The 22,558-nt window shown below is 39.7% G+C and overlaps 1 protein-coding gene across 2 annotated transcripts in view; it reads right to left on the bottom strand.

The window, feature by feature from the left end:
- Nucleotides 1–22,558, bottom strand: part of LOC124154236 (hexosaminidase D-like) — a 143,293-nt gene that overhangs the window by 60,458 nt on the left and 60,277 nt on the right. Inside the window, exon 1 of one of the 2 annotated variants that reach the window (XM_046527831.1) lies at nucleotides 13,443–14,010. The exons of the other annotated variant lie outside the window; for it this stretch is intronic. The gene's annotated coding sequence lies outside the window, so the exon portion shown is untranslated. Of the gene's footprint in view, nucleotides 1–13,442; nucleotides 14,011–22,558 lie in introns of those variants that run through there. 2 annotated transcript variants of the gene reach the window in all.

Below are 22,558 nucleotides of genomic sequence, written 5' to 3'. Positions count from 1 at the left end.
TGGCAGGGAACGTGTTAAACCAATTCAACTCCTCAAACAATGATCTTATAATATTTTTAGATATTTCAGGCGTAAATATCAATTCCTGATAGGGATATAAAAACAGTGTACCGAAAGCAAGGTAGATTCTAAAAAAATACTGTGGGTGCTATCTGCAGCTATATCAATGAATATAACTTTAAATTACAAAAAAAAACAATATTTTCACATATTTACAATGTTCGGATAATAAAGGTACCCGAAATAACCGAAATTTTAAATTAAATCTTCTCCAAATATAAATATTCTAAAAATAGGATCTAAAAAGTAGTAATTGGCAAGGAGTAATTTTGATAGAAGAGATATATTGTAACTTTAACGAGTTCGCAAACTCTAAAATATATCATGTTTGAGAGAACTTCCAAATTAGTACCTTAATTTCCTCCTGCTTAATATGTGAGCAACAAATAAATCCTACGGGGAAATAAAGTCTGTGGTGTAGACTACGATAAAAGCCATGACTGCTTGTGCATTTAATAGACAACGATTATGATTACAATTTAAAGAAATATCAATACAAGGCATATACCATAGCCATAATAAATTTACTAGATATAGAAACGTATTGTAAGAATCCTGGCGTTGATACAATTGACGTTAGCAAAAGTAACTTCACGTAATGCACCAAGTAAAAGTTCCACTTTCCCTTACTGCCTGAGCATTTTCGCTTTTCACCACTTTCCTCTAACGTATGACAAGGCGTTGTTTGCCATAAAGAAGTCTAAGCTCCGCTCAGGACACTTATATGGGTGCAAAAAGTTGATTTTCAAGGGTTTCGCCCACAGCAAAGAGTCGGAGTTAACCTACCTACTTCAAATTCTGCAAACGGTACGTCTGGAGTAGAGCCCAGAAAATAATATTTCATTCTCATGAAGCTAGAAACAAGAGGAAAATTAAAAAGTAGCTGTCATAATTGTATCATGAACGCACAACAAATATAAATATTCAATTAACATACGTGTACTTACTATGCTTAAATTACAATGATTCATCAACTATAAGAGGCTGAAAACCAAGGCATTATCCTCAAGAGTTTAATGTCATGTTAATTTTGTAGAATGCGAGATAAATCTGAACAAACTAAGGCCTTGTCATTTTACTCGATCTCTACAATCTATTTATATAAAAGAGGATCTCTGTTTGTCGGTCCGACATGCATTTCCAAACGGCAGTAAGGATTGACACCAAAGTTAGCACGTAGGTGTATCTCATGCTCTCAAAGCCCGTGGTGCTACTTCTGGTTGTGTACGACGCGTCCTTTGCTTTGTTTTCTCATTACCATTTATTACGTCACGTCATACAACTTCTATGTTTGGACATTCTGCCGGATAGGCACAGCTCTTGATACACTCAAATGGGAAACATAATTAAAGGAATGTTACAATTAGCTATAAATCCTCTGGGTGCAAACCTTTTCGCGGCGGTATGCGTTCACACGACGTTTTTAGTATGCACACGTACGGTCACGCATAACGATCATTGTTGAGGCGCGGGCTATAATCTGATCCCGTATGCAATAAACGGAAATCGTATCTTCATTGCTTGCTGCTACATTCATCAGTGGCGTAACTATAGATCCCCACCTAAACCCTCAGACAAATAAAAAAATAAAATAAAAATATTGTCTAGTTTTGACGCATAATAACTGCATCTGCTTAAAGTTAAATCTAAAGAGCCAAAATGAGGCAAAATGCATATTCAGACATGCCGTTTTTCAAAAACTTTCCTGGTAACCCTGTCGCCTGGGAGGGGGGGGGGCGCCACTCCAGGCTATCCCATCCCCCCCAAAGCATATGCCTAGTTACGCCACTGATATTCATAAATCATCATCATACCAGCCTTGTTAATTTACCTATAAACCCTGCAATGTGACATGAATTCCAAGTTCCAAGATTCCAAGGTTCTTAGAGTAAGAACCATGCCAAGATTCCTACTTCTTGGGTACTATTATTCCTTAGCAACGCTGGGTGGCCTGTTAGTATCTTATAATTCGATGTAGACAAAAATAAAGTAGCATGTATAAAACCTGATCTATTAATAGACGCTCTGCTTATTTATGCATTCATTCCTTCAATATGTATCAGGAACGCAAATAATAAACGATTATGAGGTAAAATTTTCTCGGGATATCCACCGGGTTAAATACTCAATTCTTGCCGACGATTCGAGCTATGACTCGAGGCTCATCTTTAGTGCTGTTGAATGAATGATTTGTTTCTGGAATAATTAGAATAACAAAAAAAAAGGTCTTAGCAATAATAAAAAGTACCAGATGATGGCTCTGTGAGACGAAACTCGTCGTACGCATTTAATAATTGTGGAAAATTGCAAATACCTTTCTTTAAATATGTACAACGTCAACTATATCACGACTGAATCGGTTGAACACGTTTAACTCCATTTAAGATGAAAATGATTGAAAAGTTGTGCGTACGATCAAAGCGAAAATCATGAAAATAGCATCGCCTGCGTAAGGAGGCTCGATTGGGGGAAGAATGACTAAACGGAGGCAGGGCTCCCTTGTCGCATCCTCTTCCCTTTTAATTTCAAGTGACACCATCACTCCCCCCCCGTCGTCGTACCAAACCCACGCGAACCGTACCGCCCTCTGTTTTTCCCTTTCAACCGACTCCCACAAACCATTTTTACTCCCCTCATTTCCACTCTGGGTTTCAATCCCTCCCTACCACTGTCCGTACTTTTCCTCTCATTCGCAGATACGATGGTTGAGGGAGGAGAGGAAAAGAGCGGCTGGCGAGAGGAAGAGGCGGAGGGATAATTGAATTCGATCCATCAAAAAATCTATATATATATATATACATACTAACGATATATAATAATCGATATACTATATAAACTTATCGCATAAACGGTTCACATAAATTTAACATTTCCTTGACTTTTCAGTGCATTTTCTTTTTTATTTCAATTACTTTTTATAAATGTTTGTCATTTGTCATTGGAATTTAATGGAAAAATACAGAACGGTAGAAATTAAGTCACAGCATATCCTTTTTTATCCATTTTATCCATACATTTTTCATGACCTTGCACGCTCGCGCATATATCTCAGGATTGTGATCTACAGCTCCCAGCCAAACTGGCTGTCACCTAGGTGTTTTGCTGTTTTCAGTCAGTTTCAGACAGCAATAATCACTTGATTATTGTGAAAATTGAGTCAAGGCATAATGGTTAGGGATATTTTAGGATTGGGAATATGGGTAGGGTTTAGGGCACATTTAGGAAATCTGTATTTACGTTTTATTGGAGGTACATGCATTTTTCAAACTATTAATGTGCAATTTTCAGAGATGCAAAAATTGGAGTTGATGAAAGATATTTTGGAATGTTCTTGTTGCTTACAAACCAAGGTGCGCTTCATTACCTATGCCTAAAAACAACAGTCACAAGACCCCTCCTCATTTGTACTGTTACTCCTTACTTAACTTCGACGTAGCACCAGTTAAAAATTTTAGCATACGAGAAAGTTTAAAATAAGATGATGAGAATCTGAGAAAGGAAAACTATAGTTCATTGCTTTTCCTCTGTTATGGTATTTGAAGGAGGCGACCGACAGCTTAGGTCATTTACGCCATGAAGTAAGGTTAGGTAAGGAAAGGTGGAGAGAAAACCGGCATCGGAATTAGCCTTCTCTTAAAGAAAGGAGCTAAGGGGATCACGGATTAACGTCCCATCCGACGGACGGAGTGTTGACCTTAAATCGTCTTCCAAGCAACACTGAAGAAGGGATCTGGCACTGTGCTTTTTCCCTACAAAGTTTTTAGAATCGTTCATGTGTCTGAGTTAAAATACCGTGCCGGCCTCGGAGGCAGCCCTTTTGAGTCTTCCCTTGCAAATCAAGATGTCGCGGGCTCGGCTTCTGCCTAGGAAGTATTTCATCACCATGCCTAGCATGTCTATGATTGTTTAGCTCGTAAACTGCAAGAGAAGATTCATTATTAACGTTTTACTAATAAAAGATGGTCTAAATATCGAAATTTTTACTCCTCAAGAAAAAAATCTGATAAGCAGAACCAAAAACAATCCCTGACCGATTGAAAAAATGGGTGCTAAATTTCCTTGCCTTTGAAAACAATTCAGTTAGTGCAAACAGAGGACCACGAATTTTGAATTTCGTTTACCTCGGTAATATCCTTTTCTCGCGATTTTACCATAACTCCATGAGTTCTTTTTTCTCAAGTCTATCTTTATCACCTTCATCTTTCGCTGCGTACTTAAACCGGCCGCCACACACCTTTTCTGCATCGCGGATAGTCTGCTTGCGTTAGCATGCATGGGCATTAGACACCTCGCTATTCGTATCTCTCTCCAACTTCTCAAGCCCAGTCTAGCCTTTATCCCAAGTCTGTCTCTCTCACCCTCATCTCCAGCTATGTCCTAACACCGTCTGCCACTCACCTTTGCCGCATCGTCTCGCATGGCGGATAGTCTGCTTGCGTGCATTGGTAGGAGACACCTCGCTATCCGTATCTCTTTCCAACGTCTCTAGCCCAGTCAAAACACATTGGCTTTGCGCTCAGCGTGGAGAGTTTTGATGGTGGAGGAAGCGTATGGGAGGGGGTGCGGGAATGACCGGGATAGGGTGGAGGGTGGGGGAAGGGGATGAGGGGAGCGGAGCCAAAGTGGGGAGGGAGGGAGGGGGAGGAAGGATGTGCGCCGCTATAAGGGTGGTGGTTTGGGGGATCGCGTTGTTGTCGTCTGGTCGCGCGCGTTTGTCGTGCCGCTATAGCCCCTCACTCCCAAAGACCGACTTCTCAAGGGGGTTCTCCACAGCATCCCCGACTGATTCAAAGAAAATGGGAGATAAATTTCCTTGCCTTTGAAAACAATTCCGTCAATACAAACTTCCGAGGAACGCGGACTCTGAATTTCTTTTGCCCAAACAGCTGTTTTCAGGCTTTCATTGTATGATCTAGAAAAAAAACCTACGTGAGGGCTTTTCACGGAAGTACAAAGCGTTTGGAAAATCGCACGGAATTGTAGAGAAAATAAGCCACGCCAAATGGCGAGAGTTGGAAACATTTATTCATAGAAAATTGCCAACATATTCAAATTTCCACAAGAGGAATTGTTGGGGATTACACATCTACAACATGCCACGTGGGGAAAATGGCAAAAGTAATTTAAAAAATTATTATCACTTGGGAAGGAGAAAATCAAATCGGAGAACCGTGAAAATGGAAAATATGGTGGTGAAATCAGAGAAATTTTAAAAATATCCCTTTGTAAGGTGGAAATAAAAAAAAACTGCAACCAGATAAGACAGATGTGTAGACCAACTCTTCGTTCGCTGTGACACTTGATGCCGAATGAATGTATTGCAGGATGGGAAAAAACGAAATCAGGACTTCGAGAAAGAGATTATTCGTCGAATTTATTTATTAGCAGTAGCTATCAACGAATGGAAAAAAGTGAAAATTATCTCGTTACAAACCTCAATATTAACAAAAAATGAAAATTGTCATATTTCGAATGTTTTACGGGATTAGAGTGAGAAAATTACAAAACTGTGCTGCTACACTCGGGTTGACCAAAAATGCCGTTAGTTTAAAAAAATACAAGAAGTAAAAGACTGCAAGATCAATAAGTAACTTTAATAGAATGAAAACCTAATGCTCACTTTTTAAAAATGTCCCTTAATTACCATTATGTCAAAATTACTTATCCCAATAATTGCAAATTTGCTGCTATTCATTTCTTAGAATCGTATTCTAATTGCGCTAAGGTAAATTGAATATTTTTATAACAGTAGCAAAATATTTTGAGCTTACCATTATTAGTTTCGACTGTATCAATCAATATAAGAGCCATTCATTTAGGGATATTAATAATACTAATACACATACGGAGTTGGGCTTAAAAAATGAATGACTCCACACAAAATTTTGTTTCCTCTCCTTAAAAGTTCTCACCCATTGAAAGCATGGGTAAACTCTTCTCGGGATTCTCACCGGGTTAATAGCCAACGTTTCAAGCTCCGAATCGGGGGTCATCCTCAAGGCTGAATGTTATTTTTTTTGTTTGTTTATTTGGTTATTTTTTGAATGAGAAAATCAAATCATAGTATCGTGAAAATGGAAAATATGAATATAAAATCAGAGAAATTTTGAAAATATCCCCTTGGAATGTGGAAATAAGAAATCCGAAAACAAATAAGACAGATATTAGGTTAACTCTTCGTTCACTGTGACACCTGATGCCGAATGGATAATAATAAACATTCATCTCTGAGGCTGAGCCCCTAGTCGGAGCTTAAAACGTTGTCCGTTATGGATACATTAACCCCGTGGGAATCCCGAGAAGAGTTTACCTACATTATTCGCCGGGAAGCATCAAATCATATTTCATTGAAAATATATTTTCGTGAAAGTAAAACAATCACCTCAAATTAGACCAACCATAAATTTCATTTTTCGGGTTACCACTCGCCCTACCGATCTTTATCCTATTCGGTAGACCCTATAATAACTTTCAGACCGTAAACAAGATTCCTCGTACTACTTGTACTCATATAATGGGGAGACCCTTTGCTTTCGGGCCGTTTAGCAGATTTAGGCACAAACATACCAACGAAATAGGTGCAAGTGAGACTTTTTTCGTGAAGCGGTATTCCCGCGCCGTGGGGGGTACATCGTTTAACTTCTAAAATAAGCCCGTATTTGGCTATGCAAAGTGACGTCAACCGAATTTTAGCGCTATTTCGGTAAGATAGTGAACAACCCATGTCTCTAGCGCTTCATAGCTTTATTCATTTCTAGATGTGACAACAATGGCAAAGGGGCTAAAAAATAAATAAACGAAATAAATAAAATAACAAATAAAAAACAAAGAAATAGTTTTGATTGTGTAACTTGGCTAATTTCCGTCAGTAAGAATGGGAATACTTGCGGTTTATTTGGAATGAGATACTAATAACAATAATAATTTCAATGACAATTGACCCCACAAGATTCATACTGTTGAAAGCATTTGTCTTAGCGCATTAAATTAATATTGAACTGATGGACAGTCGATAATTTTCCGCGTACATAGTTTTTAAATATGCTCAGTAATACCTGATCACTTAAAATGTCTTGGCGAGTGCTTATTTCGTAACCTTTGCATTTTAATCTTTGATTACTTGTGCCAATCTATTTAATTATGTTGATATATTAGTAGATTGCTATTCTGATTCATCAACGTGATTGAAAAATTTTGCCCACTAATGGAATTGACTAATAATTTGGATTGTCTTATTGGTCCTATAATTTAGACTTGCACATCGGTGTTCCACAATTAAGAAATTTGCTCAACTTGCTCGTATCTTCGTAATTTCACTACTCATTCATATCACATCATTCCGTTTTATAAATTAAATTGTATCCATAATTCCGTTAATTACATAAGGGGGCATGCAAAAGGAATGCCAAGTGTTGCACACATTTCTATCCAGTAACAAAACTCAATCAAAAGACACTTCAAAACGATTGAGGATGACAGCTAACGTCAAATGTTGTGTTTATGAAGCGTTACTATCGATCGAGAGCCGAAAAGTGTATGAACGTAAAGTTGTACAATTGCTCTTTCAACTATTATTATCGTCGAATATTTCTGAACAACAAGATTTCGATATTTTAATTGTTATCGAATAATTGTTCTGAAGACCAAGAGAACCGGATAATTAAGTTCGTACTTAACGTTACAAAATAGAACAAACATTATGGAAGTGAACCGTTCTCGTGTAAGTAAACCGTTCAACTGAGCGGTTACTCGCGCGCGTGGGCAGGTGGTCACTTATTGAACTACGCAAAAATGCCTTTATTTAACTAAATCAATGACATTGTCCGCATTCGAGGTGACAAAAATGACAAGGGGTGTAAAAAATTATATAACTAAATAAAATAAAATAAAATAAAATGAAAAAATAAACAAAAAATAAAAATGAAAAACTTGGATTGTGCAATTTTCGGCAGTTAGGATAGGAGAGCTTGCGGTTCGAAAAAGTCAGAATAAACCCCCACGTTTCGAGGGCTGTAAAGCTTTCCCGGTCAATGGGAACATAAAGACGAGGACATGATTGCAGTGAGTTTGAGGGTCATGGAGAGGATTACGGGCCGGGGGAATGAGTGTCATCATGGATCGGGCGCGTGTGTAAGCGAGCAGTTCGGGGGGGAGGTTAGACCAAGAGGAGCGGGTGAGGTTCCCCGACCCGAGGAACAAATTATATTGGGCCCGCGTGAACTCGGCCTCTACGTCAATGCGAGACTGTTAAAGCAGTGGAGAGAGAGAGGGGAGTGGAAGCACAGGCGACAGAGTCTGCAGAGGAAGGGGGAGGAGGGTGTTAAGAGTATCGTCCGCCTCAGACATTGGATTCGGCTCTTCCCGTCTGGCAAAGTGGAGGAAGGGTGTACATTTCATTGCGGCGAACGACAAAGTTGCAGCAGCGAGGGTGCCGGGTTCTATAGAGATAGTCGCACATAAAATTAATCCACCTACTCTTTTTCTCTGCAAAAACATCTGCAGGAAGTTAGTGCAAACACCATCGGTGAGTACAGGAAAATACTCCATGTTCTACCAGTGGCAGAAAAAAATCATGGTTAAAATTAAAGATTTAAAATACCTGATTGGACCTAAAATGACCAGCTATGGTGATCCACGAAGACAATTAACCTATGGATAACAAAAACATTAGAAAGTATACGCAGTGCTTTAATTATGCATGATCACTACTCCCTCGAATGATTTAAGTAATGTGTATCTGATCATTTTTATCAAGGTATATTAATTTTCAAGGTCCACATCTATAAGAACATTTCCAGGTTTTTAAGCTTGGCGTTAAATCAATGTCTACGTCTAAACATCCCACGAATGGGATGTTCAATTTGATGCTTCACGGGTAGAAATTCAACGTACCTAATGATGTCTTCGGCGAAAAGGGAGAAGGGTATCATGTTTTAAACACTAAGTCTCAAGTGATCCTTAAAACTTAAGCAAGTTCTTCTCTGAGTGGCAGACCATATAAATAATTTTAAATCGCAAGACTCCACTTTTCACAATCATATCGTAAGAAAAATTAACAAATCCAATTGAAACGATTTGCGATTGCTTCAGTATTGCTTTTTAATACTTAAGAAATGGAAAAATTGTATCTGCAGCTACAATATTTGCTGTATGATTGAATCAAAGTCTCTGTTTGCGATGCACTCGTAATCACCGATTCCTACTGTAATCGAAGTTGAACCATATCAAATTCGCTAATAGATCGAATAAATATCGCTTACATCCTCTATTAATTCCTTCTCTCCTCTCTTTCCAAACGGAAACATCGATTATAATCGTTGTTAAGCTAGTAACGGATACAGAAAAAACTCAAGGCGGGAGGCGCAAAAGATATTTTGAGCTACCCATACTTTTATCGCAATGAAAAATAATCAAGTTACACGCAAAATATAAGATTTTTAAAGAAGTTTTATTTAGACTGATTATACGCACACACAAGACTATGCTACCTTATGATATAAAAAAGTTACAATTATGGTTCTGCGATGTTCGGCAATGCGGGCAGACCCGCAAGGGGGGGATATCGCCCTCTAGTCCCCCCATGTGTATTCGTCACCGTGTTAAGCGTCGAATTCTACAGCAATCAACTTCGACGGGCTCAACTTGCTTTGATATCAGGGCTTTCCCGTACAGGAAGAGCCGAATCTGATATCTGGGACATATGGCAGACGCCGAAACGCTGAAACTCCGCTGAAGAAATAGAATCACCGGGTAGATTTTGGGCAAATAAAAGCAGAAACTCACGAAAGACCTTTGAAGATGTCAAACACAAAGAACTTAAGACATAAATAATACAGAATATGTCCCCCTTAAATTGGCTACAAATCAAAAGTCCCGATTACTCAGGATAATGAGAAAATAGTGTGGAATTGATTCGAATGATGGTGATGAAGATACTACATGATTAACGGCGAAACGCATGGAATTGTAAGACTAAAAGAAGGATGAATGCTGCTCCACGTTAACTACCATTTGTACAAACGTTATCCTAAAGTGACAGACCACAATACAGATATTATGCTCTCATTCCATAGCCATAAAAGAATAGCACAGATGAAAGATCTTACATTTTCTCGGCGTATCAAGGGCAGAAACGATTCCTTTGCAATTACCCGGAAAACACCCGAGAATCCTTTCTGAATAAAAGCAAGATGACTCCGTGGAGTAAGAGTTTGTCCAGATATCATGTTTCGGGTCGTCAAGGATTTTATATAGATTTTCTGTTCTGAAAGCGGACATCCGTCAAACGCGAAAAATTAAAGTATTTCATTCGGAAGGCAATGAACAAACAACCAGCGGATAAAGGTACAAAATAAATGCATTTAATTACTGAAAAGTGTCTCATATTTTAAAGGTACAGTGAAGATGAAGAATACCCACTTTATACCGCTAACATTAATCCCTTTGATCCTTTCCTCGTCATATCCCAGTCTGAATGCTGAAGTAGAATATACAAAGAATTTCATCGACCGAGAAGAAGATTACAATGGAGGAATTTAGAAATTCATCGTAAGAGGATATTCACTGAGGAACAAACTAGCTATCCAATTACGTCAGATTACTCGCTATTCACGAAATAATTGATCTCGTCTTAGCCTACCAAATTGGCTCCACGCTTAGATGCCTTCAGAGCAGTGGCGTAACTAGGAATATGCTTTGTGAGGGGTGGGATGGCCTGGGTTGACAATTCTGGCTTCTAGGCTCGAGAAAATTTTTGAAAAATGACATGCCTGGAAATACATTTTACATAATTTTGGTACTAAGAATTTAACTTTATGCAGCTGCAGGTATTAACTGTCAAAATTAGACAATATTTTAAATATTTTTTTTATTTCTCTGAGGATTTTGGGGGAGAGGGGGATCTATCCCCTCATCCTTCCCCATAGTTACGCCACTGCTTCAGAGGATACATCTCCCTCAGTTTTGAAAGCATCAATGCATTTACTGCGAAATGTTAAAGCATTGCATTGCATTTGGAAGACAATGAAATAATAACCAGCACATAGAGGTACAAAGTAAGTATCAGCTAACGGGTATACCTCCCGCTACATCGCTCTTTTTCTATACCGTATTACAAGGCCCGTGCTGGACCCCAGTGGCGCAGCGAGGGGTAGGGTTTTGGAGGATAAATCCCCCCACCCCAGCGCAGATATTTTTTAAGTTTAATCCATTTCACTTAATTGGATTAATATTACTTATAGAAAAGTGTAAATATTAATAAAATATCCTTCAAGAGGCCGTAAAACTCACCATTTTCAACCATTTACTTATCTGAATTTTTGTTGAGGGAAAGGCTTACGAAAAATTAATGCCAAATTTAATGCCCAATAATTATGACTTGACACACTAAAACAGAGGTATTTGACCTGATAGAAGAAGTTTGATTAGTGTATTTTAGGTAGACTTGATACCGCACTAGTAACATGAGAAAACCTAAACAGTATAATAACAGAATACCGACGTCAATCAAGGATTAAAACCATAAATTGGTTCGTGGTTCACCAAGCGAGAAGAAATATGAAGTTTTGCGTATGAAATATGAAGTTTTCAAACGAAATCATTGCAGCTGACGCGGTAGAAAAATTTCTAATCCCTGGGCTCTGGCAGGGCAAACAACGTAAGGAAATATTAAGTACCTCAGAATTAAGCATATACCTACTCGTTTAGATACCCATATCGAAATCAAGGGGAGCATGTGAAAAAAATTATAAACTTAATCACAGTTTCCTACTTTTCAGAAGTTAAGTCTCGTCTAATTCATTCAATCACTAGGATAAACCCATAAAATTAAAAAGTGAATAAATCATAATTTCGTCGAGGTCAGCCCTATACAGAAGAACGACATTGGGTAACAAAAACTAACAGTTCACATTTAAAAAAAAGGAATCAAATGCTGTTGCCGTGAAACATTCTAAAAACTGCTTACCAGAGGAAAGTTTCTGCCGTGTAAACATGGCCTCCATACTACCTCGGGCCAACAAGGAACCGACGAACGTACATGAAAGACGCGACGAGGCTGCTGGATTGTATTTCATAAGGAAAATAAACAGGAAAGAGGACAAACAAGCTTCAAGCACAGCGAAAACAAAGAGACACGCAAACAAACCATTCAAGAATGCATCACTACTCTCGAAAAAGTAAAGAATATCTAGCGAACAATCCTTACACGAAAGTGACTTCAACATGTCCAAATATAAATAAAACAAGTTTGAAACAATAAAAAACAAATCTACATGATTATTATGTAATATTTGATATCTAATTATTGATGTTGATGATGCTAGGGAATTGTTAATGGGAGGAGATATTGTGGAGGGAGAAAAAAGGAAAGTCGCTTGATGTAGCGAGGCAAAAAGGAATTGTATCTTTGTAGAAAATTAAGGGATGTGAAAGAAAATAAACCTCTGAAGTCAAGGGCGTACCCAGGATCAAAACTAGGGGGGAAGGGGCAAGCCATGGTTGTTCCAGTTGTAGGTAATAATTAAGGATGGAAAAGGCGAATGAATTCGAGATTTTAAGGGAACTTAAACAGCTCTTTATTAGTTTTTAAAATTATTTGCTTGAAAAAAATATTATTTTCCTTTAAGACATTTGCGATTTATGCTTCTAGGGAGGGGAGGCAACTGCCCCCTGCTGCAGATAGTTTTGTAAAATAGTTTTACGGACACAAGTAAAAATATCATTAAACGCTCACATACTGCTGCTGATACAGGTAATACCATCAAACCCGAAAGAAAGTTAGTAACTTGGAGAGAACATCAACTATCGAAACTTTGACAAAGAAACATAATATTATCGTTAGCCATATGGAGTTATAGTATCGCCCAGCTAATCCAACCAAAATAACCTGATCAACTAGCCGTGCATATTGCATATGGGCATATTGCATATGAATGTAATTAGACAGTTCTTACGATAGATTTGCAAAGATAAAAATATGACGTTCACTGAGCTGAGTCAATGACCCCATTTAAAGGGCTCAACAGTTGCGTGACCTGTTAGAACTTTTTGCAAAACGTTCTTTGACTACCCACTCCCATTTACGTTCTCGTTCTACTTCGAAAACATGCGTCATGTTTTCCGCAATACATGGACGCTTATTGTTAAAACATCACTGCGCGTTGTCAAACACGGCCATTGTTGCAGTTTTCGAACGATTCAGTGGTCAAATGGGGTAAACAACATTGTCGCGGTATCAAACTCGCACACAAAGAGGCGGGAAACATGCGGGCGATTTTTTTTTTAAAGGAGGTGCGAAAGGGTTGGCGGACGTACGATCACGTGGCATAGAACAGAAGATGGGACGCATGCAGAAAACACAAGGCTCGACGAGAGATACGAACCTGATCGCGGGCGGTAGTCCTTTTGGCGGGCGAATAAAAGAAAAACAGCAGGCTCTCCACCCTCGTCAATCTTCTCCTCTCCCGCGGGTCTTTGGAGAAAGAGAGAGATGAACAAATAAAGGAAAGGAAAACGTGCGGGAGGGAATCCTCTTCACATTTCTCCCGAGATCCTGGGGCAGACGCGAAAGGGTTCAGAAGGGAAGCGACGAAAGAAACACGACGTTGAGAGAGGTGGCGATGATGTTTCGTTGAAAAAGGAAGGACGGTAGCACACGATGGAAGAAACAAAAAAACACTCGTGAGCTGCCCAAAGTGTTGATCGTATCGTTTTAAAGCTGAGGTTTGAAAAAAAAAAATAGTCCAAGATATTCGAACACACGGCGGAGACACACACGCACGCGTCCACAAACAAGAGCAAGCTTTCCCGGCCGTGCAACACGCACGACTCGCAGGAGCCTTTAAAACTCGCACACCAAGCAAGCGCGTTCGTTCGCGTTAGCTCGCGCGGATGCAGGGCGCTTTGGAGGTGCTTCGTTGCGAGGGGACAGAGTGGAAATAAGGCGGGAAACGGAGGGAATCGAGGGACGGAGAAAGGGGGGGAGATAGAGAGAGAGAGAGAAAACGGTGAGGAGTGGTGAGTGTGTGTAAAGGGGGGGGCGAGGATAAGGGAGAAGGGAAGGAGGGAGGGGGTTTGGGACGCAGGCGCGCGGCGCGTAGCCCCCGTTTTACGCCGGCGGCGGCAGCAGGGCCGTTCGATGCCGCAAGCGTCGTTGGGATGGGGGAGAAAAGTGAAGTGGTTGAAAAGGAACTCGTTACGCGCGGGAGGACCAGCAATGTGCAATGGGATAAAAATCGTTAATATTGTCGTATGTATGATCTTAGGTTTTCCCGGCGTATCAGCTGCAGAAAAGTTTCTCGGGTTTTCCACCGGTTGATATCTTTCATGTCTCCCGACGTTTCGAGCAGCGACTTGCTGTTCATCGTCAGGGGATCTTCCGAATGATCCTCAGGGGATCTTCGACATGGAATACGTCAACCGGTGGAAAACCCGAGAAACTTTTCTGCCGTTAATATTGTCATCAACGCTTTAGAGTGGGGGTCTTCAACCTTTTTCGAAGCAAGGCAGTGGCGTAGCCAGGTATTTCGTTCGAAGGGGGGGTCCAAAGCCAGAGGGGAAATTTTTGAAAAACAGGGTACTAAGTGATGGGTTTTAAACTAATTTTAACTCTTTTCATATTCGTAAACACTTCATTTGTTAAAAAAGATATTTTGTAGATTAATGAATTTTTAGGATTCTGTTTTCTTTTATGAAGCAAAATAATTGTATTTTTCGGGGGGGGGGGGGGTCCGGACCCACCTGACCCCCCCCTGGCTACGCCACTGATGCAAGGGCCAAAAATCGATTTCAAATCATCCGGAGGGCCACAATGCTCCACGTCAGTTATCCACCACATTAATAAAAAAAACATAAGATCGAAGTGCGAAAATCTTTATTGGCTACAAAGTGAAATCAATCAACGCAATTTTGGTATTGTTCATTTTTGACGAGTGTGTCGATATATATTTTATATTGTATGGCGCGATACAATATTAACTTTAGCCTCTAGGGTTCGCAAGAAATTCCTGAATCACATGGTCATTCTCACCGTCCCTTTTTCCATCGCTTATTCCGTCCCTAAACGTATTTACACCTGTCATTTCATTTGAAGCTAAGCTTGGAAGCACGCAAATATGCAAAGGCTAGCGAAAAATTAATGCTAAGTTTTAATGCTTAGTAATTATTACTTGAGACACAAAAAACAGAGGTCCTTACAGAGGAAGTTTGATTGGTGGATTTGAAGGTGACTATTTCATTCTAATAAAATGAGAAAACGTAACCAGTATAACGACAGAATAACAATCGTAGTTGCAAGCAGCCGTGCGTACTGACTAGCTGAAGGACGGTGCCTGAAAAAAGGGATGGGATTTCCAACCCTGGAGCCGTCACGGAAAATGATTTCGTGAAACGGTCATTTTTTCCATCATAACTGGAGGGATCGCTGGAGCTACCCCTCAGAAGGGTAAGAAAAAAATACCGTATGATTCAGGCTTTAAACTGAACGCACTGAGCCATCATATAATCCCTTAAAAACTTGGGTCATCACCCAGAAATATTGCCAACATTTATCTGCATCTCAAAAATTAAAATTTAACCTCTGAGTTACCTAGGCGAATTTTTTTACAATTAGCTGATGGGCGGAGTTTAAAGTTTTATGCTGAGGAGGAGAGGAAGCAACCCTGTTGGGAGGTGAGGGGTTATGAACTACCCCCAAGTGAAACGGTGAGGTCTCGGGGGCCCTCTCCCTGAAAAATGATGTTTTCAACTTATTTTAACTTTTGATATTTTTGTTTTCATTATTCTTGAATATACTGGTACTTTTTCTACTACGCGCGGAACGTACTCTTTTTTAATTAAAATTTTATTTTGGGAGGTGAGGTTCCCCCTGGCACTCCCAAAATCTGCCCATGATTACCAACACCGAAATCGCGGAAACTATGTACTGGGCTAAACAAGAAAACCAGTGCAATACACAATATTTATGCTATCCACTTATTCAATTCATGTCCATTGATTTTTTGAATAAGTATTTAATGTAAAAAAGGAGGATACCCTTTCTCTACAACATACAGGGATATGGCATACCCTGCAGGCTCTGCTTAATAAAAAGACATGAAGTCCCTCTCATAAATAACGACATTATCCTGTCCCTGGGAATTAAGTCCCCACAAAGTCAACCAATTCAAGTAGCGCATTGTGTGTTTCAGTGGGCGAACAAATTTAAATATTAGTGATCGTTTTATTGAGATTCATGAATTTTAAAAATGAGGATTTTTTACTTTGAAATGAGAGGCTTTATGAAAATATTATGACTTGCCATCACTTAAATATTTCATTGCCAAATTAACACGAGTTATTTCTCATAAAAGACAAGTAGAAAATCACCAAGCGTTAATTCTTTCCAAACATTTTTTAACTAATTTTTGCGTGTCCAAGTCATCTTGGAAATGAAAAAAAATCCGTATGATTTTATGCGGGTGAGCAGCCAGGTAATTGCCAATTCGATTTTGGTATTGCCGAGAATTCAAAATTGTAGCAACAAGGAAGAATTTTACAAAGTTTAAAAATAAAAAAGCCACATACTTTCTTAAGTTAATTAATAATTTTCATAATGAAGGCTCACGTGCAAGGCATTAAATGAAACTTTAGTCTTCGCTTAGAGGGCTCATTCAAAGATGAAGACACCGATTGTAATCTCGGAGAAACTGTTGTTCACTCATAGATGAACGCACGCGGAGTATCCCTATCATGGAAGTTGTATGAACTCAACTATAAGGTAAAACTTCATTTGATAATCCAATCGATAAAACATTCCGACCCCCTAATGCGAGAAAAAAGAACCCTTTTTCATTTAAAAAGAAAACTACTGCACCAAACACGGTGCGTAGGATTCGACCCCCTAGAAGGTAGGTCTTGGTAGATCAAATATCCACATTAATGGAATAAAAATCCTCTAATTGAAAATGAAAAATACTTCTTGAATATTCATTGCTATTTTTCGTTGCACCTTGGCATCAATTACCACCTCAAAACCAGGAAAAATCTTCCTTAACATTTTCTACTTTACTTTTCGCAGTGGCTCAACGATTTATCGTATTATATCTATGTTATCATCACAACACCAGCCTCAATGGGTCGGCCATATATTACGTCAGCACATTCAGCTACGATTGCTACGATTCATCACGCTACAATCCATTCAGCTACGATCGCTTCTGGGAGAAAATGAATTTCAAGACTTCTCATTTTAAAAATGTGAAAATTTTCTTCTCAATCACAATTATTGCGGCAGCTACACATTTTGCCATTAAACTCTACTGCAAAAAAGAAAGCGTAGTTTCAATCTATCCTGAATAGAGCTGAAAATGTATAGATTTTTCATGTTACTCAGAAGCAACCTCGGGTTATAATGGGTTAAGACGTTTATGGTTACCAAGGCATCCGAAATCGGTGTTTAGAGTCTCGAATTCCATTTTCCTCGCTGCACACCCGATGCTTGGCGGACGACGAAGAAGCTCATGCGGCTGGTTTCGGTCGGGGATTCTCGTGTTCTGGCTCCACGAGGGCGTGAAAAAATGAAAAGGAAGGAGAGAGCGGCGCTCAGAAATGCTTGCAAAATTGGAAGGCATGATATTTGGTGGGAAATAGGGGAGAAAGTTCAGGATGCGTGTGTTTATGAGGAGGGAACCGCAGGGACGACATGGGAAAGGACCTTTGGACGCTGAGAATACCATCCGAAAGTCCTTTCCGCAAGAAACGGATATTCCAACTCGAGGTAGGAGAGAAAAGGAGACCTGAATCGATATTCTGTTCCGATTTTCATGAAGTGTTCTGCCATGTATGGAAAGGTTTCAAGCACCATAGAATTCTCCAGTTTGTCCTTTCCCAGGTTTCTTATTTTAAATGATTATCAAATATATCGTATTCAGACGTGTGAGGATGAAAGAAATAACGAAAATACATGTTAAATTTTGTCGGGCGCTTTCACATAAGTGGCTGATTCCCAGACTATGGGTTATGTAGGTTTCTCCGAGGTTCTTCCGATCTTCGCCCACACTTCCCGCCATTTATTCGGGCCAACCTCATTAATAAGGAAAAAAGAGCTCATCACTTAGAATAAAAATTACCTTTGGCGGTCCTAATGATATGTACGTTTTTAAGGAAGACCAAACAACCACAGACGGCGTTTATCTTTTCCATGTTGTGGCCGAAGAGATCACCATGATCTATTATACCACTAACTTCTGCAATCTACTCTGGTCAAAGTTATATTTCAAATAACTATGACCGTATGTCATGGCACCTGATGATGATGCTCCAGCATTGAAATCCGAATTGTGCAAGTGTTTTCTTTGACCACAGTGGACTGTAAAAGTTACTGGTATAATGAGCAATAACTGGTATAATAGTGGAAAGTTCTATTGAAAACTTTAGGCGTTCAAAAGAATTAAGAAAAATCCATTCTCTTAGTTCGGAGACTTCAGAGAGAAATAATAGTTCAATGTTGTGTCAGTACCATATTGGCGGTTGAACAATCATTATGATAAAACTAATTACCATTTGATCTAATATGGCGTAGGAAACACAGGCTAAAATCACAGTGAGCAGAGAGCCCGCGGTAATGCTCTTATGTTTTTTGTGCAGGAAGCTCGCGGACGGAAGGAAGTATCCACTCTGAGATAGCTTTGCTCGGCCTGAATGCAATCCAAAAATCCGTTCCGCACGAATCGGGGTTCCGAGTCGAAAGAGGAGAGAGGTACTACGGAGTGGAATTCACCTTCTTGGAGAGGGGGAGAGAATCCTGGCGCCGGCATCAGCTTGCTTTTCGAGGCGAGGCGAGATGCGAATCGTGGCGGAGCTGAAGAGTGCCTTCTGTGCGAGTCTGAGAATACCTGCAGTGCAAAAACCTTTCCCTGGATTTGCTGAAATTTAGCTCGTAATACCTTTGTTCCTTAAAAGCGTAACCTTTGACTTTCAAATAAATGTAGGCTCCTGTGAGGAGAGATGTTAGAAGAGGTAGGGCTTAATAGTACTTAGGAATACTGAGTAAGCACATTTAAAAGGCAAAATATTTTTCCCAAAAATGTGCCGAAATTCAAATCCTGGCATCACCCTTCTCTCCTGTGAGGCGACATGCGAGCTTTGGGGGAGCTGAAGGGTATTATTAAGGGAAGGGTATATTTACGGGTCCTATATCTTCACTGCAGAACACTTTTCCCTGAATCTGATGAAATGTAGCTGGTAAAAATGATGCCCTGGAATATGTCCTTCCTACTTTCAAGTAAACTTTGCATGAATTTATTGCATGCGAACAAACTAGAAATTCATTTATCGACACCGTGCAGTATATATTGAAACTATAATGCAGTTATTTTCCTTATTGAATCGCTTTCCAGTTTGGATTAATGTGAAACTTGTGTCTTTCTGACCTAAATTCTTCAATGAAAGTTTAGCCTGACTTTAAAATACTTGTGAACCGTATACTTATTCCCAAGTTCAGCCCTTATTGTATTTAATTGTCGTCTGATAAAATATATAACCCTAAATAAGTATCTTGTAGTGTTAAGATGCATCTTGCGTCAATATCTTAAATCGTTTACCAATAAACACGGGTTCATAGATTATTGGCCGGCCTTTTATTTTCAATTTCAGCCTACTGTGCGACCTGACATTGGAAGGGAATGCTAAGCAAGTTTTGTGAACGGGTTATCAGGAAGTAGCCACTTGTATCAAGTGAAAGTAACATCAAGGACACCGGGATGAAATAAAATAATAAAAAAATATAAAAAGAACGCTTTTTTCATAAAGAGCATATAATAACCTGAAAAGTAAAATATAAACTTTCAATCATTAGGAAAAGAGACGTGAGGGCTTATTAGGTTTGAGTGTAGGTTTGAGTGTAGGTTTGAGGTTTAATTATTAGAAATGAGATTAAAAAACCTGATCGGCAAGTTAGGGATAGTATGCTAAATTAATAGGTAAACCTAATCAGCATCCACGCTTTATTATCAGAGTAAAAAGCTTATTTCTTTTACTTAATAGTGCACTTTATACTGTTTTTGAAAATTCGTGTCTTTTCGAACCTTATCTTATTTTCTACTATTTGGTGATCATGTAATCGATTGAAACAGCTGTCTCTGAAATTTCTTCGAAAACGTTTTATCTACGTAACCTATTGAGAAAATCAAATGCTACTTTTCCAAATGGAAATTTAGTTAATACATAAATTTTATTAATTATAGTAAAACGGAACCAAATATTTAAACATCTTGTCATTTAGTATAATGGTGTCATTAAAAGCTATAAAGTGTGCACAATTTCAAATCGATCCGTCTTTGAGAACCGGGTTAAAATCAATCACAGAATTCATAGACGAAACAGACAGACAAATTTAAGAAATAGCATGTAAAAATGAGATTCCATCTCTGCACCACATTCCCTGCGTGTGGAGTGAATCCGCAGCAGTAGAACAGAGCATCGGTCTCTATCTGGAGAAAAAAGGGTGGGGAGGGAAGTGTTTAGGGGTGGGTTGGACGGAGAGTGCTGGTGACGGAGGAAGAAGATGAAAGGGAATTTAGCAGGACCAATGGAGGAGGAGGGAGGGGAGGGGGAGACATAGAGGAGTGGGGAGGAGTCGCGTGCGACAAGAAGATTACGACCATGCGACGTTCAAAAACCCCCTAGGAGTCGCATAGCCAAGAGAATGGTGAAACATCGCAAAATCCGCCGACGCACTGTCTCCAGCAAAAAATCAATAAGGCTATTATCACGCACGAAATACACCCGCGACTTGTACTTAATATGGTACCGTATTTAGAGGAGGCAAGGAGAGGAGTAAGTAAATCTAATGTCATTTGCGACATGGCAGGAAATGGTAGCAAATCGAGTTGGTGTGGTGGTTAGAATGTAGTCATGGCACCTCCTGGACTCGGGTTCGAATCCCGGCGGTGGGAGACAATTTTCAGAGACTGCCCTGTTTGAATGTTGTATGGAGGATATTTCAAGCGCGACACTACGCTCGTCGGATGGGACTTTAAGCCATAGTCCCAAATCTACTTTCGTTAAGAGGAGGCTAATGTCCACGCCGGATTTCTCTCCACTCTTCCTTCCTTACCCTTCCCTCATAGCGAGAATGATCGGAGTTGCCGGTCGTCTACTCTAAATGCCATTCCAGGAAATTGTGGACAGAAACCCAGCATCGGCATTAGCCTGTTGTTAATGATAGGCGTCAAGGGGAGCAAGGCTTAAAGTGAAGAATCATCGCAGGCTTTTCCAGCGTATTGTATCGTGGATGATTATTCGGGATTTCCACCGGGCCAGGTTCTACATCAGGGTTGACGTTTCGATGAACGATTCGTCCATCATCATCAGGGTACGATGCCCTGATGATGATGGACGATTCGTTTATCGAAACGTCGCCCTTGTTGGAGAACCTTACCCGGTGGAAATCCTGAACAGCCTTCCAAGAAGGCTTTAAGTCCTAGCCTACGGAAGGAGTGCTGGCTGAAGTTCCCTGCACAAAGGCAATGGTGCGGGAATCGGGCAGCCATTTCATTTAAAATGTGTGTCAATACGACAAAAAACTTTGTTTGAACAGATCTTTTTACGCATGGATATTTTTTTGCATAGCAGCTTGCTGGAATGATTATTCCGTTATGTCTCTATTAAATAACACTAAACTGTATTGAGGGGATGTTGAAATTTTTTGTTAGTGAAATTTAAAATAAGCCGCTGTAATGTCACATCGAATGGAATGGCTGATAAGATAGCCACTCGAGCTGCAGAAAGACCCAGAAATGGAGAAAGGGAGAGGAGGATATAGGCTGACGTTTGAGATGAAATGAAAAGGGTGTTTCCCTACAGTGTTGAGGGACGAGGGTGTTCCCCTGCATTGCTAAGGGACACGAGAGCGACATGGGAGGGAGACTACTGGATGCGGAGATAAGGGGAGATATTATATGAACGTTCGTATGGAGGGAGGACGACTTTGCGTGGATCCCAGGATTTTGCTTTCCCTCACTCTAAAGAGAGAAAGAGGGGACGCACTTGGGTCCACGGCCAAAAGGAAAGGATGAGAGCGGTCAGGGAAAATGAAGGATTATTTTTTTTTCCTCGGAAAAATCAATGCAAAGGGTTTTGAAAGGGGGACAGGGTAGGGGTTTGCTTGCACAGTGCCAGGAGAAATGTTTGTGAGAACTCACTGCATGCTGGATTCCATCTCCTTTTTTATACAGGAAAAAACTGCATGTAAGTTTTGATTTCTGCAATGATTTATTTATTGAAATATTCTATTGGTTAATACTGGTTTAGAGGGAGTCTTGTTAGTTATGTCTGGATCCTACGATTGAAATTTTCAGTGTATGAATAGTGTAGCCCCTCAACATGCCATCACCTGTTTCGTATTATATTATATTCAAAATTATTAAAAAACGTAAGCAATTCTCTTGGTTCTCTTACGAAAAATTAGCCCAGTAGATTGTTAATTGTTTCTGCTATTTCGGAGAGGTTAAATAAAGAA

This window comes from Ischnura elegans, chromosome 2 (assembly GCF_921293095.1).
Source record: "Ischnura elegans chromosome 2, ioIscEleg1.1, whole genome shotgun sequence".
Taxonomy (NCBI): Eukaryota; Metazoa; Arthropoda; class Insecta; order Odonata; family Coenagrionidae; genus Ischnura; species Ischnura elegans.
This window is presented reverse-complemented; position numbering and strand designations above follow the sequence as displayed.